At 38.2% G+C, this 15515-nt stretch overlaps 1 long non-coding RNA gene across 1 annotated transcript; it reads left to right on the forward strand.

Moving 5' to 3' along the window:
• The first annotated feature begins 9882 nt into the window (after nucleotides 1-9882).
• Nucleotides 9883-14463, forward strand: LOC118610656. Its single transcript, XR_004953872.1, has 4 exons — nucleotides 9883-10195; nucleotides 12278-12410; nucleotides 12679-12771; nucleotides 14267-14463. It is a non-coding gene; the product is annotated as an uncharacterized LOC118610656 (long non-coding RNA).
• The last annotated feature ends 1052 nt before the right edge of the window (nucleotides 14464-15515 follow it).

A 15515-nucleotide genomic window follows, 5' to 3' on the forward strand; every position in this document is an offset into this window, starting at 1 on the left:
CACTTAACACAATGGCTATTCTGAGGTCTTACATTAGATATTTTACAGTCTTTTATATTTTGGTTTGCTGCTTTCTATAAGAATCTTAATAATTTGAAACACTGTTAATTACTTTTCAGTCAGAAAACTGAACACCTCAGATTTGGGACAAGGATACTCCTCTGGTTTTTCACTTGTTTCATAAAGATTCTTTCGTGTGAAGAAATAGACGGGCCTAGCCAGTGCTGTGGAAACAGTAACTAACAAAACAAGGGTCAGGAAACCTGCATTCTGGTCCTGGCATTTATATTCTGGTAAATAAATAATCTAGTCCCTCCAGGCATCAGTTTCCTTATTTGTAAAGTGAGCGTGCGTCTCACAGCTTGTTACTGTTCTTATCGTTGCCATAGAATCCTGCTTTCAAAAGAAGCTTTACACATCATTCCAGGATGAAAAAGATGGAAGAGGGGACCTCAGCCCCTCTCTCTGCCGACAAGCCAGGTCAGCAGCTTTGTGAAACTCAGCATTAATGCCACCGACTAGAGGCCTTCGAGCCTTTTCCAGTGTGTGAGAGTGTGTGGGTGAGAAGCAGGAGGAGGAACTGGGTATGTTTACAACCAAGCAATGTGGGTTAGTGATGACTGCTGAATCCAGAGATGCCTATTTTGGGTTTTGGTACAGTCATTAAAAATAGAAGGTTTTGATGGTTTGGATGAAAGTCACTTTGTAATGCTCCTTTTGATGTGCCCTTGGCCTGTACCTATTAACTGTACATTGAGTATGTACAGTTAATAGTTACTCTTAGCTAACTATGACACCTCACTCCTTAATTGCTCCTGATAAATAAAATTTACTGGATTTTGTACATAGAATTTTTTCTTCACATCATTGGTTTCCTCTGAGGCCAACAAAACCCTGATAAAATATTTTCTGTTGTTATGAGCTATTTTCTCCCCAAAGTGAATATAGCTTTTAAAACTATGAAAGATATACATACTTACTGGAAAAAATATATAAATAGAAGAATAAATTCATCCATGATCCCAGGTATAATTATTGGTTACCTAGGTACAACTATTGTTAACATTTTGACGCAGTTCTCTGAAGATTTTTTTTTACGTACACACTCTCTTATATATCATGTAAAACACTTTTTGAAAAAAAATGGCCTCTTAAATTTGTTTATGTGACTATAGATATCCTAAATATATATATATCTCGAATATATATATACACACACACATACATATTTCACTGTCCACTAAAATAGAATTCATCATTTTCAGTGGTTAGACAGTGTTATAATTTATGAATATATTATCAATTTTCTCATTGAAGAACATTTAATTTTCCCAATTTTCACTTTTATAAACAATAATGTGATGAACATCTTTGTACATATATTTTAGTGTATGTGTCCAGTTATTTCTATTGAATAATTTATTAAAGGGGAATTCGAACTGTGTACACATACAGAGTTTTAATATTGGCCATCAGATTATCTTAGTAAGATGGGCTATCTAGTATGGAAATACTGAAAGGTTCTCATATTTACTAGAAAATAGAATGGCATCACTTCTTGAAAATTCTTTCTTACTGACTTTAAAGTGCTTAATTTTTGTTGGTAAAGGACCAAACTGAATGCTCTGAAAGGAGTAATAATTGGTCAGAAAGGTCCATTAAAAAAAATACTGTTAGATAATCATATGATTGGATTCCTAGTTGGGATAATAGATTTCCAAGGCTAATGACTATTTTGAGTTTCAAAAAAGTCATTATTCTTGCTCATTAGAAATAATTCCCTCCCTCTCTCCTTTTATTTTTTTTAAGTTTTCACATGGCCCATTTTTAAAAATGATGATTAAGTACAGACAAACGTAGGGTAAAATTGATGGATAGAAATAAAATTTTTAACTGGGAAGCAATTATACCACAACCTATCCCTCTCTTAAGTAACAGACTCAAGAGTTTGTATTTACAGGGAGAAGAAACATATTACCTGGTTAATATAGTAGCCTGGTTAATTTGTATGGTTATCCCAATATCCTACTTAGCAGAGAACAGGGCTCAGAGGAGAACTGAAATGACAAGAAGTGAAAGAAAATTGATAGAGAAAGTGTAGGAACAGAGGTTCCTGCCCAAGCCCGGTCCTGAATGCCCACAGAATGGCTTAAGGACACTGTGTCTTACTTATTCCTACTGGTTAGTACAGGGTCTGGTGCTAACTGGATGAATAAAAGAATGAAGTGTGGATATCAAGGCGAGGGGGTGTTTAATAAGTGCTGATGGTAGAGGCAGCCTCATAAAAATGATAGTAGATGTATGGGGATGGTGTGGATGTACAGGGCAGAATGTTTCATTTTTAAGGGCAACTCTCAAGATCTGGAATTTGTTTTGGGAACAGACCTGCATAGCAGTTGCCTTGCACAGGATCTACTGAATGTAAAATTGCAGGGTCTTCTTTCATGGCTTTTCATTTTGTACACTAACCACAGGGCATTTGCACAGAACACCACCGAAGAACTCAGTCCTCTGTCCAGTAGACGGTGCTGTCGTTCTCTGACTTTGGTGAGGGGGCCACCGATCTGCCTCACAGTGGTTCATCCCAAGTTTTCATAATAAAAATGTTCTCAGATATTTGGGCAAGGACTTTTTTTTGCCAAACTAACTGCAAAAATATCTTTTCACACTGAGCCTACCCCTCAGGTCTTTTCAAAGCAGCACAGGTAGGAAAGAAGATATTCACCCTCCCCCCCCCCCGCCCCCAAACAATCCCAAATCTCTCTGGGGTGGTGTCCTGACATCTTTGGCTGAATTCAGCAGCCAGGGAGTAGAGGAGGCAATGGTGGACCTCCAACACTTAACCACCATCCTGTTTCGGTTGAAGGCCCCAGGTAACACACTTGGTGGGAGGCCTGGGCCGAGCACGATGGGTCTTCCTCCCAGAGAGCCAGGGAGAACACAAGGCCATTGTCAGGTAAAGTGCAGGGACTGCTGCAGGAGGCGTGGTCAGCAGCTGTCCCCAAATGCCCACTGCCAGGGAGTACACAGAGCAGCACTGGCTGTGACCTCAAAAGGAAGCTGCCACCCTGGCCTGGGGTCAAACTGTGTGTGGTGACAGAGAAAGGAATGTGGACTTTGGCTGAGTAAAGAGAGGAAATACGGGAACTCAGAAGAAAAGCCACCTGGGTTTGTTGAAGATTTACCACCAGCCAGGGAGGGCAATATTTCTTGTCCCTTCAAGATGTGGTTTGAGAAGCCCCAATCTGTTAGCTGCATTGAGAAGTCTCACTCTTAATATTAAGTACCATCTCGGCAAATAAAATGAGCTCTTTACTGGGGGAGAGAACTAATTGTTGGGTCAATTCCATGGAGAGTACAGGCACATCAAAGGAAAACGTCATTTCACAAGCACACAGATTTCTCCTTGACTTGGCTTGCTGTAAAACTAATTTGCAACTAGGAATTACAGAAAACCTTCAAAGGGGAGAATTACTTAGTAAACGTCTTAATTACAGCTGTGAATGGTGGAAAGAGGTTGGATTTCCAACAGGAACCTGGCATCTTCCATTTTCTAGTTCTGATGGATTTGAGTAAGCCACAAAATCTGAGTTTCAGGTTCATTCCTATAAAATGGGATAATCATTCCTGTCCTATCTATCTCATTGAGTTATTATGAGGACCATATAGAAAAAAATCTTTCAATTTTAAACTTCCACACAAGTGTGCAGATTTATATTTGCTAGAGATCAGATCGTCTCCTCCCATTTGCAAATACAGAAGGCTGACACATAGTAAATACTAAAACAGACAAAAAAAATTGCAGTTATTTAGCAAACATGCTGATGGAATAACTTCACGTTGCAACAGACAAGGGGACATTCCCAGTCCTATGCAGTTGGGTTCCAAAGCCCAGCCAGCTGCATGTTATTGTAAAGCCTTGCATTCAGAAATCTTCAACATTGAGCTTTTTCATATCTTAACCCATTACTTCTTAGCTGATTAACAGAGACATAAACCAGAAAAGACTGCTCTGTGACCTTAGAAAGTTGAACAAATAATACTCCATTCAGGCTGTAATTACCCAAGAGATATAACAAAGACAAATGTAAGACCTTTTCAATAACTTCTCACTGCTGATATGAAACCGTTCGTGTCAATCTGATTTCTATAGAGAGTAAAATTAAAAGGAATTAAAATATTATATATATGTAGGATGAGGTAAGACTCTAAGAAATATAATTCAACTTCTATAACTAATAGAAATGCTCTAAGAATAGGGGGGGAAAAAAACCAGAAAAATTTGCACTGTTAAAGACCTTAAGTCCTTCAGAAAATACCCAAAGTGAGCTGCCTTAAATTCTTTTTATAACAAGACAGGATATAAATCAATGCAGATATACACACATTAAAGTCTGTCCAGAATTCTTTCCTGCACCTATTTTTAGACTATCTCTACCTGGCCAAAGGCAATACAAAATTAGAAAAAGTGGCTGGTGAAATAAATTCACATAAGGGAACCAAATAATAATTCAGTCCAATAACTAAAGGCAAATATTAAAACAAGTTTTTTTTTTTCCCCATTTGTTTCTGTGCCTCTCCTGTTCCTCACTGTCACTCTCTCTCATAATAGTTATTTTAAGGGCTTGATTATCTTCTACAGCCAAGGACCATAGGGACATGCAAGGGAATTCTGACTTGAAAACCATAGAAACTATTTAAAAACCTCTTAACCACTACATTTAATTGAACTTCAAAAAATGTCTAGGATTAGGAAGATATAGATTCAGCAGCATGATGAGCTATATTAATGCAACCATTTAAATAAATGGAAAATGTTTATAATGTAAGGGAGAGTTAGTAGAATTCAAAATATGATGGCACATTATCTGAAATCTGTACACAAGTAGAAGGTAAAATATGTGGATTGTGGTCATGTGCTTACTGATAACTTATTAATTTCAATATTATTTAGGAATTGCTTTAAAAATATTTTTGCTTCTTTTGGTTTAAAAATGGTTCTTTGGACTGCTATTTTTACCTCCATAAAAAAGAAGAAAAATCCAGGACCTCTTTAATGTTCAATTTAGGGAAGATTTTTTATTTTCTAGTACACTCTGAAAGATTTTATATTCATGCTGTTTAATGTTTTTCACTGGATGACATCCAAAGTTCTATTGCTGTACTCCTAAGAGCAAGGTTGCCTGAATTTAACAACTATTTAATCTACTTCTCTTGAGTAAATAGTTTTCTTTACTAAGTTCTTAAGAAGTACATGTGTAGTAAGCATCTTAGTTAACAGACATCATGATATATTTCCATTTTATTTAAATTTTACTTTTAAAATTTAATTTGGCATTTCTAAAGCACACCGTGGAAAGTGCCGATGGTATAAGAAAAGAGGAACCAGAGCAACAGTGAAAGAAACCCTGATAAGCAACGTTGCTCTAATCTCTCTGAAAAGCCTTCAGGTTCAGATTCAGTCAACACGTAGTGAGAGCCTATGTACTAAACGGCACCAGACCCATTTAAAGATCCCTCACCCCACTCCCCTCTGACTCAAGGTCATAAAATGATTATTTCTGTTCCACATATGGATACACCAAGGCTCAGAGAAGTTCAGTCATTGGCAAAAGTCATCAAGTTGGTGAGAGGCTGGCTTTGAATTCCAATCTTCTCATATCTAAGATAGGTTATAGCTTGCTCTAACATATTGAATTCGATAGTTCATCTTTTTAATATAATTTTACTGTTTTTCTTTTAAATTCAAGTAATATCCCACAAAATTATCACATCTTAAAACAAACAGATATGAGAATAAATGAGATAGTCAAAGTGTTTAAAAATAGAAGTTTAGACTAGAGAATGAGGTAGCTCAGATGATAATATAATCACAAAGGACTCCACTAAAACCATTTGATTCTTAAATCAATGTGTGCTCGTAACATCACCTGACCCACAGGTTTTAGATTAGTTTCCACCTGTGACCAACATAAGCCTAGACATGGTCTCTTAGCTCTGCTAGTTATTGAAGACCTCTGCACTGACAGATTTAAAACAAGGATCTCCTGCCTAAGGAAGAAAAATGGCACCGCCCAAGGAGGTCAGACAAGGGCCTTCTCACTTAAAGGTGGATTCTTGGAGTCACAGGGACTGAGGCTCTTAGTTCAGTGGCCTAGTGCTTTGCACAGGTGTGAAAACAGGAAGAAGATTCAAGACACCAAGCCAATTCAATAAAAACTGGAACTAATATATCAGTAGCACTTAATTTCTTTAGGAGGGACAGTTTAGAATGATGGAATTAGAAGAGACTTCAGAGGATCAGTAGGCAGGGCGTGGATTTCGGTCCTGGACCCTTACTAAGAAGCGGGATGAATTTGGGCAAATCACATCACTGTGAGAGGCTTCCCATTCTTCATCTGTAAAACAAGAAGATTGAATTACGTGCTTCAATCTCTCTCCCAACCTCCTTCTCTCTAAGGTGTGTCTTGCGGGAGTTTCTAATTTGCAGGTAGATCCAAAGCTTCAGAACAGAGGTAAATCTAGGAGCTTTGTTCGCTGGGACATTTCAAGGCTCTCGGGAAAAGAAAAGTACCTCTCCTTCAAATAGCAATAGGCCGTTTTTCTTCATCCATGATGATCCTACTTTGAATTTTAATCAACATTTTTGAGAGAATTGAAAATTTTATGAACTTCGGGCTCAATATGGGCTCAAGTAATACTTAAAACAAATAATTATTATAGAGCTGGAGAAATAAAAGACAACCGATGGAAGGGGACCTTTTGTAGATAAGACTGGACTGAAGTCAAGCCGAAGTCCTTGGAAGAAGATATAGAGGAGAGTTTTAATCAGAGAAAGATTCATTTATTTACTTAACAAACTGGATACTTATCCAATTCAAGACTTCATTCTGGTTAGTTAAGACATAATATTTGACTACAGATACTGTCTTCAAGGGCTTTTAAGTGCAGAAGTGACATTAAGTATATATAAAGAGCAATGTAGAAGACATTATTTCATTAGAAATAGAAGTAGAGATAAAAGCGCAACTATGATTGCAATGATGAAGGCACAACCACTTGATGATCAAAAATGTCAGGAGATGGCATTTGAGCCAAAAGTGCAATAAAAACTGAAAGAAAGCCAGGTGAAGGAGGTGAAAGATAGTCCCAACTGTAAACCAGAGAGTCAGTGACTAATCGTGAGGCACTTATAACTATTTAGGACCCAACCCAGAGCAAAATCAGAATTTTAGGACCCTCATATCCAGCCTGTCATCCTTGAATCCTGAATTGTACTGTGAGTGGAAGCAGAGCTTCTGTTTTAAGATCATCAGGCTATTTTGGTCATGTGGGTGTATCATGGTTTTATGAAAGTTAAATAATGTTTGCAAGTGATATATTGAAGTGATTAAAAGTTTAGAGTTGTCAGTCAGATTCTAATATACCGAGGACTAGGTTTGAAGAAAGTCTTCCTTTTTTTTTTTTTTTTTTTTTTTCAGTTGTCTAAAAATGGAGCTAGCTGCAGGGCGATATAGTTAGAGTCCAGGACTCGGAACCAAGCCCCAGCTACAGACCTCACTCACGTTAAGACTTGAGCACATACATCACGAATCACTTTGAGCCTTAGCTTCCTTATCTATAAAATGGGGTTTATAGAGCCTGTTCTTTCTACCCTACTAGATTCTTATAAGAATCAAATTAAATGAGGTCACATTTAAATTACTACTTTCCTCTTTCTTAGCAGCAGGTATGTGTTTCGTGCATCTTTATCTCTTTAACCCCTAACCCATAATGTTTATACCAGACATTTGGTAAATTATGTCCATTGTGTTGCCTTTTAAATAAGCCACACTGAGCACTTACTTGCTCTGCTTTCACTTTTATGAGTGTGGATTTGACTGCCCCAGTGGCCATTTATCCTTTTGGTCTATCACACCTGATCAAGGTGAGTTTCTCTGATGAAGTACAGTGCAGTCTTCCTCAGCTGTAACTACTGATGTTTCCATTATATCATGCCATTTTCCTGTGGTCACTATTCATCAACACACACACACACACACACACACACACACACACACACACAGTGTCATTTGTCATAAAAGGATTTGCTATTCAGGAGCCTAGGGTCTGTTCTGTGTTAGCTAACAACTATCCACCACGGGACGGCTTAGAACACAGCTCAGCAGGAAATCGTGTTGTACATGATTTGTTTTATTTTAGTTATGCCATCCTGTGCAGCTCTGCGTTGCTTTATCTGGGCTATGGAAATCATTTTGAGTGTGTGAGTGGTCAGAATCAAACAGTGTTCTCTCACTTCATCGAATTTGGCACATTTTCTCTCTGGGAAAATCCAGTGGACATTTTGCAGACCTGCTAATCTCAGGAAGACTGAAGTTTTTAGAAGGCTGCTCTTCACATTTAGGGGTAAATGGCAAGGGGAGGAAATGTTTGCTACTGTTGGGGTTGTATTTTCTTAGTGTGGCAAAGAATTATAACTTGATGGGATTGATTAATGACTCACTCACAGGAGACACAGTTCAGTAGTTTGGGCTGAATGAGGCTGAGTGCCTATTTTGCTTTTCACTCTCCCAAGATTTTTTAGCAATTGTAAAGTGTCTATTTCCCCAGTTTACTCTTGGGAGTAGATTATACCAAGAAGAAATATGCTTTGAGTAGAACTCAATGTACTTTCTCTGTGGCTCACTGAAGAATGTCACCCTCAAGAAAATATGTCTGATTTCATAGAGATAGTGGGGTTGAACATTTAAACTCTCTTGAAATGGCTTTCTGAAATTCTATCATTAGATTTTATGAAATTTGTGTCTAGAACATTTCATTAGGGAAGGTTAGATTGTCAGACTGACTTGGTGGAGAAGTCAGCTCCTTAGCAAGAGGATAAGACTCAAGAGTACGAGTGCCCAAAGGTTTGGCACCACTCATTCACCCTTGGGACACTCTATCATGGTGGTTAGGTGTCTTTCTATCAACCTTCCCAGAGTCTCTTCCTAGCTAGAGTGCAAGTCCCTTAACAGTAGGAGCTAGATCTCATCATATTTGGCTCCTCTGTTCATAGTGGTTCAGTAGTTAGTTGCTGCTAGTAAGTGTTTTTCTCATTAATTTAGACGTTTATGGAAACAATTGAACACATTCTAGGCAATAAGGCTATGAATATGAGCCCAACCAAGCTCTTACTTTCATGGAGCTTGTTTTCTAATGATGAAGAGAGCAATCCATGAGTAATCAAATAGATATTCAATATTGTACCAGGTTGCTATGAGTGCTATGGGAAAAAAAATTAGATTAAAGACATAGAGAGTTACAAGGAACACTGTTTTAAATCAGACAGCCAGGAAAGGGTATTCAGAGGTAGTGACATTCGAGCAGGTGCCTGAATGGAGAGAGGAAGGTAGCCATGCCAGTGGGTATCTAGAGAAAATGTTTTTCAGACGGACAGACGGAACAAGTACAAAGACAGCATGGGATTGAGGTTAAGAAATTGGTCTCTGAAGTTTTGTCGGCTAGGTTCAAATCCTGGCTCTGCCACTTATATCTCTGCATGAAATAATCACGACGATAATAGTCGGTGTTTATTAAGTACTTACCACAAGTCAGTTACAATGTTAAACGTTTTACATGGGCTATCTCGATGAATCCTCACACCAGCCCTGCAAAATCAGTACCGTTATGAATTTCATTCTACCAACAAGGTGATGAAGCAAAAGACGTTAGTGAATGTTGGAGTGAGTATTAAACCCGTAGAGTTTGACTGGAGAGCCAGTAGCTTTTAACACAAAATAAAACGTGGGACGAGCATAGCCAGATGTGGGAAAATTGGGAAATTTGCCCTTTGTAACTGCTCTTTCTCCTGCCAATGACCTCTTTTCTTCCAACACCACCTCGGGCCTTCTGAGGTGGTTTGGGAAAGTGTACCCATGTGCATTACCACCTCTTTTTCTGGACTTTCCCCCACAGAAATCATTCCTGATTCCCAGCACTTGGAGAACAGTCATTTTGGTCTAAGTAAACTATCGAATTAAGCTCAGCAAAAGTGACAGAGGCAACTGTGATTTAGTAGAAATAGTAGGAAGTGATGAGTCCTGGCTCTGCAAGTAAGCAGCTACGTCGCCGATGTCAAGCCATTGGCTCTCTGAGCCTTGATTTCCTCCTGCATCAAATGCATTGATACTATTTCAACTGCCTGCCTCACCTAATAGTAAGTATATTTCTCCCATGAAAATCAAATGAGGTCACACAGAGTGAAGCAAAATATATAATAAAAGTGAGCTATATTCAAGGGCAGCATGTTGTTATAAATATGTAAACTTACCCTATGATGTTTAATTTCTTGATTATTAGATTACATTAGTATATTTATATTTATATTTCTGTTTCTGGTTGTCATACTCACCCATTCCTAATTTTTCAAAGTTCATTTCTCAGAACAATGAAAACGTTACTTGGACTTTCTCCAGTTTTGTAGCTTAAAACGTTTGGTTCTTTAAAAACTAGATAAATTAGAGCATTTGTATCTTTTAGAATGAAAGCTATTTGACTGTAATTTCAACCACGTGTATTTATTTTATTATACAGAAAATCTCAGTTAACCAGAATGCTAAGAGGAACAAGAGGTTTTAGATAATCGATTTTTGGTTAACTAAAGAGCAAAAATGCATTAGAAACCCCTTTCTATTTTTCTACCGTAGAAAATATTTTTGAAATACATCAGTTACTCTTCCGATTGAGGCAGTAGAACCCAGGGATGGTAACAAAATTGGTGTGTGGATGTGTGGGGGAGAAGAATGGAGAGAGAAAGAATTACTTTATGGAGAACAGAATTGCGATTTTGAGCAGAGGGGTCCTGGCATAATGAAGACTCATTACACACTGAAAAGATGTTAATAATAAAAGCTACATAGTAGTTAAGGGCTCAGGCTCAATGCCAGTTTACTTGGTTTGGAATCCTGGCTTGATTACTTAATAGCTCTGCGACCCTGAGTAAGTTAGTTAACTTCTCTGAATCCCTAATTTCCTCATCTGTTTAATGAGGATATTACTATTAATACCTACTTCTTCAAATTATTCAAGTAAAGGTAGTACCTGATGCAGAATAAGTATCCTATAAGGGTTAGAATCATTGCTATGTTGATGGTAATGAGCACTTACTATATTTTTAATATATTAATGCAAAAAATCTCTAGGAAGCAGGTACTATTATTATCCTTATTTTACAGATGAGAAAAATGAAGAATAGACATAGTAACTTGCCTCAGGCCACTCAGCTAGTACGAGTGTGTCTGAAAACGCATCCCGCATCTGCCTGGATCCAAGTCCATGGATCTAACCATCATCCTAACCTGCATTGGTCACATATTTTCTGATCTCAGTCTTTCTTATTGCCTACTTTGCCTTTCATTATTTACCTTTGTTCCCAGAGTTAGATTAAACAATAAGCAATTATGGAATGGAATGGTACTGAACTATCAAAATTGAGATCTGATTGCTTGAATCCATTTAATTGAGGTTTTGAGTATCATTTGTTAATGAACATATGGTCCTTTAAGTAAAGCACATACTGCAAGTGGCTTTGAATAAATTATTTTAAAACTAATAATTCTTTTGCATCAAACCTACCAAAGTCATCACAAGATTTACCTGGAGGGATTTGATTTTGTTTAACTTTGGGAGGATAGGAAACATGTCCAGTTAATGTTCTATCTCAGAATCTATTCTTCCTGAGGCTAGGGTAAACTTTCAGCGGTGTCTAGAATAGTCCACATGGTCTGATGTGGGTGATGGATGGCTTGACAGATGTAGCCTGTGAAGATGGGAAGATGGGGTGGAGAAAGGTATGCATGATCAAGTCTGTCTTTTCCAGTAACAGTAATGGGTCATGGCTGCATTTTAAATAAAAGGGGAAAATTACTTTTCCAACCCAAAGTATAAAACTATGACTCATGCTGGAATTGGTCCAGAATGTTGGTCAAATTATCCAGATTGACAATGAAAGCTGAAAAGATCTTAGGAAGACAATGTAGAGAGCTGAATGAAATACAGGGACAGACATATGGGCAGCTGAGATTCATTGGAAAAACGGGAACTGGTTAGAGAAAAAGAACAAAAAAAAGCAGAGTGTATAATATTTTTAAAAATCAAAGAAATGCCTTTAAAATAACGTTCTTGATCTCTGTAGATAATCCTAGGAACTCCAAATTCCCTACCCAGCAAATTAATGGGACATCCAAAGAAAACCAATCCCTCCTTGTAAACAAAGTGGAAATTTCCTTCTTTCCAAAAGGGTCCCAGTCCCAGCCATAGAGGAAGCAAGGAGCCGAAAACACATTTCTGCCTGAAATGACCTCCTATTTTAAGAAAAAACAACAGCCTCAAAAGAAGGAAAGGAAAAACAAAGTTCCACCCAGTAGGAAATTGTATGTAAACAGCCCAAAGGGAGACCAAGACCAGGAGGGTTGGAACACTGAAATAAGCCCTGAGCAAAGGGCTTCTGACAATGTCATTAGCCTCTGACAGTGTCAGAATCTGAGCTTTGAGACAGCTGCTTTGTGATTGACAAAAAGGGGCTGGGGTGGGGAGGATCTGGACAAAAGCAAGCTGGTTGACAGGTCCCCTCTGCAGTGGTAGAAACTTTGATCTTTGAAGTTTCCCTTTCTTTTTTCTTTTTCTTTTTTTTTTTTTCAGGACTCTGCTAGTGTGTAACTCAGGGGAGATCAGCAACCACAAAATGCTGGCTATAATTTTCTACAATTTGTCACATGCCCTCTTCAAGGCCTGGTGAGGTGGTTTTCTTTTGTTTTTAAGCTGAGGATGGTAGCAAGGTAATTCAGGCAAGATAAGACCAAAGTGGAATCTTTCTTCAATTCTTCTAAGCCTGGAGACTACATTAGCTCACAGGTGTATTTTTATTTATTTTTCCTGCGTAAGTATTTGGTTTGGCCCACAAAGCCTTAATTCAATGCTCCCTCTTTGTGGATCCAACATTTAAAAGACAAGAGATCCCAAGTCATAATTAGATTTCTATTTACCCTTGAAAAATCTGGTGACACCGGTCCCAGATTCCTGTGGGGTATCATCTGAAGCTGAGTACCTGCTGCCCCGTTCAGATGGAGCATGCACTTGACATACTGCTGGTGCGCATCCTGCCAGCTCCACTCAATTCTGTCACCTGTCGACCCACCCATGGGAATTAGTGTTGGGTTCTAAACTGATCCGTTTCATCTTTAGGAATGTCTTCTGTCTGATCCAGGGTTGTAACAGCCTGCTGAGGATTCTAAGGCTGTGTTTGGATTCGGCATGAGAGTTAGGATTGGTTGCTGATGTTCTCTTTGGGCACAGAGAGAATGGGTGGCAGCACAGATGCCATATACTTGCTTTCTCTGATTAGTCATATCTCTAGTTTAAGCCTGTATCTTGCCCCTAAATAGGATCCGGCTTGTTCCTTAGTAATACTTCCTCTATAAACATTCTTGAAACCCAGTAATGTTCGTTTCATCTCAAAACCTGTAAACGAAACCCTCCAAATGGAATCTTATTGACTCTCTAGAAATCTTATTATGTCCACCTTCTTGTCATTAATCCTCAACCAGTTTATAAGCAGCTCCTGGTATAGTTAAAATAGAGCCCCAAATATATTAAAAGGAAGGCACCGATGACATGTAACACATATTTTAAGATGACATGTGAAGCAGGAACCACTGCTGTGGTGTCTGTCATCTATCATCTATCTATACATCTCTATTATGTATCTATCTATCTATCTATCTATCTATCATCTATCTATCTATCATCTATCTATCTATCATCTATCCATCCATCCATCCATCCATCCATCCATCCATCCATCCATCCATCCATCCATCTATCCTTCATCTATCTATCATCTATCTACCATGTATCATGTACCTATCTCTATCTTCTATCATCTGTCTATCTATCTATCATCCATCCATCCATCTATCCATCCATCCATCCATTTATCCATTCACCCACCCACCTCCCTACCTTCCTACCTATCCATTTACCTCCTAGCTGCCTGCCAGAAGAATCAGGACTGCAGGTATTCTCTCTTCTTCTCTAAGCAGCTTTTCACATCCTCACCATGGTAGTCTACTTACTGTCTCTTGGCCAACCCCTACAATTATTGGAGGCCAGTATGTAACCAACCCTTTCACACAAAATGGCCTGCCAGAAGTTCAGAGGTGGGAACCTTGGTGAGCTGCTTTTCAAAGGTCTGTGACCCTTAAACGAAATCTCTTTGGTGCTTTTATAGATTCTGTTGTTGGAGTCACAAGGACCCTTAAGAAAAATGCCTGGAGCCAGCTGGTCTCTGCCATCATGGAAACCCAAAGGGAGGAACTCCACAGGCGAGGAATTGCTCCCTAGATGTCTTAAAGTTGCTTGTATTTCAAAAGAATTCAGCTTACCACCACTGTGGCTTTTAGCCTCTCTAATAAAGCAGTTTTTAAAAAAGCTAAAAACGTAATCTGCCTTTTAAATCTGCTCTTCCTGCTGAGTCTAAATGGGGCTGCAGCAAAATGCCTGGCTGGCATTAGAGTTCTCCGAAGTCAATCAGCTGAAATGGGGTTGCTTGGGGGTTTGAAATATATTTGAAAACACTCCAGGGGTGGTGTAAAATAACTGAACAAAGGCAAATTACATGAAAGGAAGAAGCAAGTGGGGGTTTATAAAGCTAAAGAATCACTTGTATATTTTGGAAACATCAGAAATTGAGACAGGGATGCTGACCTTAGAAGTTTATCTATGCGATCATAAATCTGTTTTTCATTTGACATTAGAAAAAGATTGGGCTAATGAATATGGCCTCAAATATACAGCATATTGACATAGGCAAGGCTGTATAAAATCCTTGGAAATAGCCTAGTACCTAAAGGGGAGCCGAAGCTAAAACTGGTCAGAGGCAAGGATGGGCATTATTACTATGATGTTTTCTCAGCAGTTTGAGTACGGCAACATCATATATATATATTTTTTTCTTATCCTATTGAAAAGGTGGAAAATTCTCTGAGAGTTGACTTTTTGGTAAGACATCCCAGATTGCTGTTGTATTCCATGGGAAAAAGAAAATTATCATAAGAATTACAGTGGCAAAATCTTTTTTAATGAAATTTTTTTAATGAAGATTAAGATTGTGACATATAACACATAATATGCTTAATAATTTCCTGAAAAGTAAGTTATCTATGGATCAAAGTCATTTAGAATAAAGGTGACCCAATAAAAATGCTACTTTTCCGAAAGGGCAAATTTGGTGACCTTCCCCTTAACCAAGGAAAGGGAATTCTCTCTCTAAGTCCTTAAGAAAGAAACGAGACTAGTTTTCCAGTAAATTTGCTGTTTGGATGACATAAGCTGCCTTAAAATTTTACTTGGCCAAAACAACTTCTATGCTTAAGAGAGAGGGTAATTTAGTAGTGTAAAACTGCAAAGTTCATAGCAAATTAATAAACCTTCATGCAAGAGGATCTTTGATGTTGCCTTTCCTACATCTTCCCTCTGTA

Source organism: Rousettus aegyptiacus, unplaced genomic scaffold (assembly GCF_014176215.1).
Source record: "Rousettus aegyptiacus isolate mRouAeg1 unplaced genomic scaffold, mRouAeg1.p scaffold_m13_p_13, whole genome shotgun sequence".
NCBI classification, from domain to species: Eukaryota; Metazoa; Chordata; class Mammalia; order Chiroptera; family Pteropodidae; genus Rousettus; species Rousettus aegyptiacus.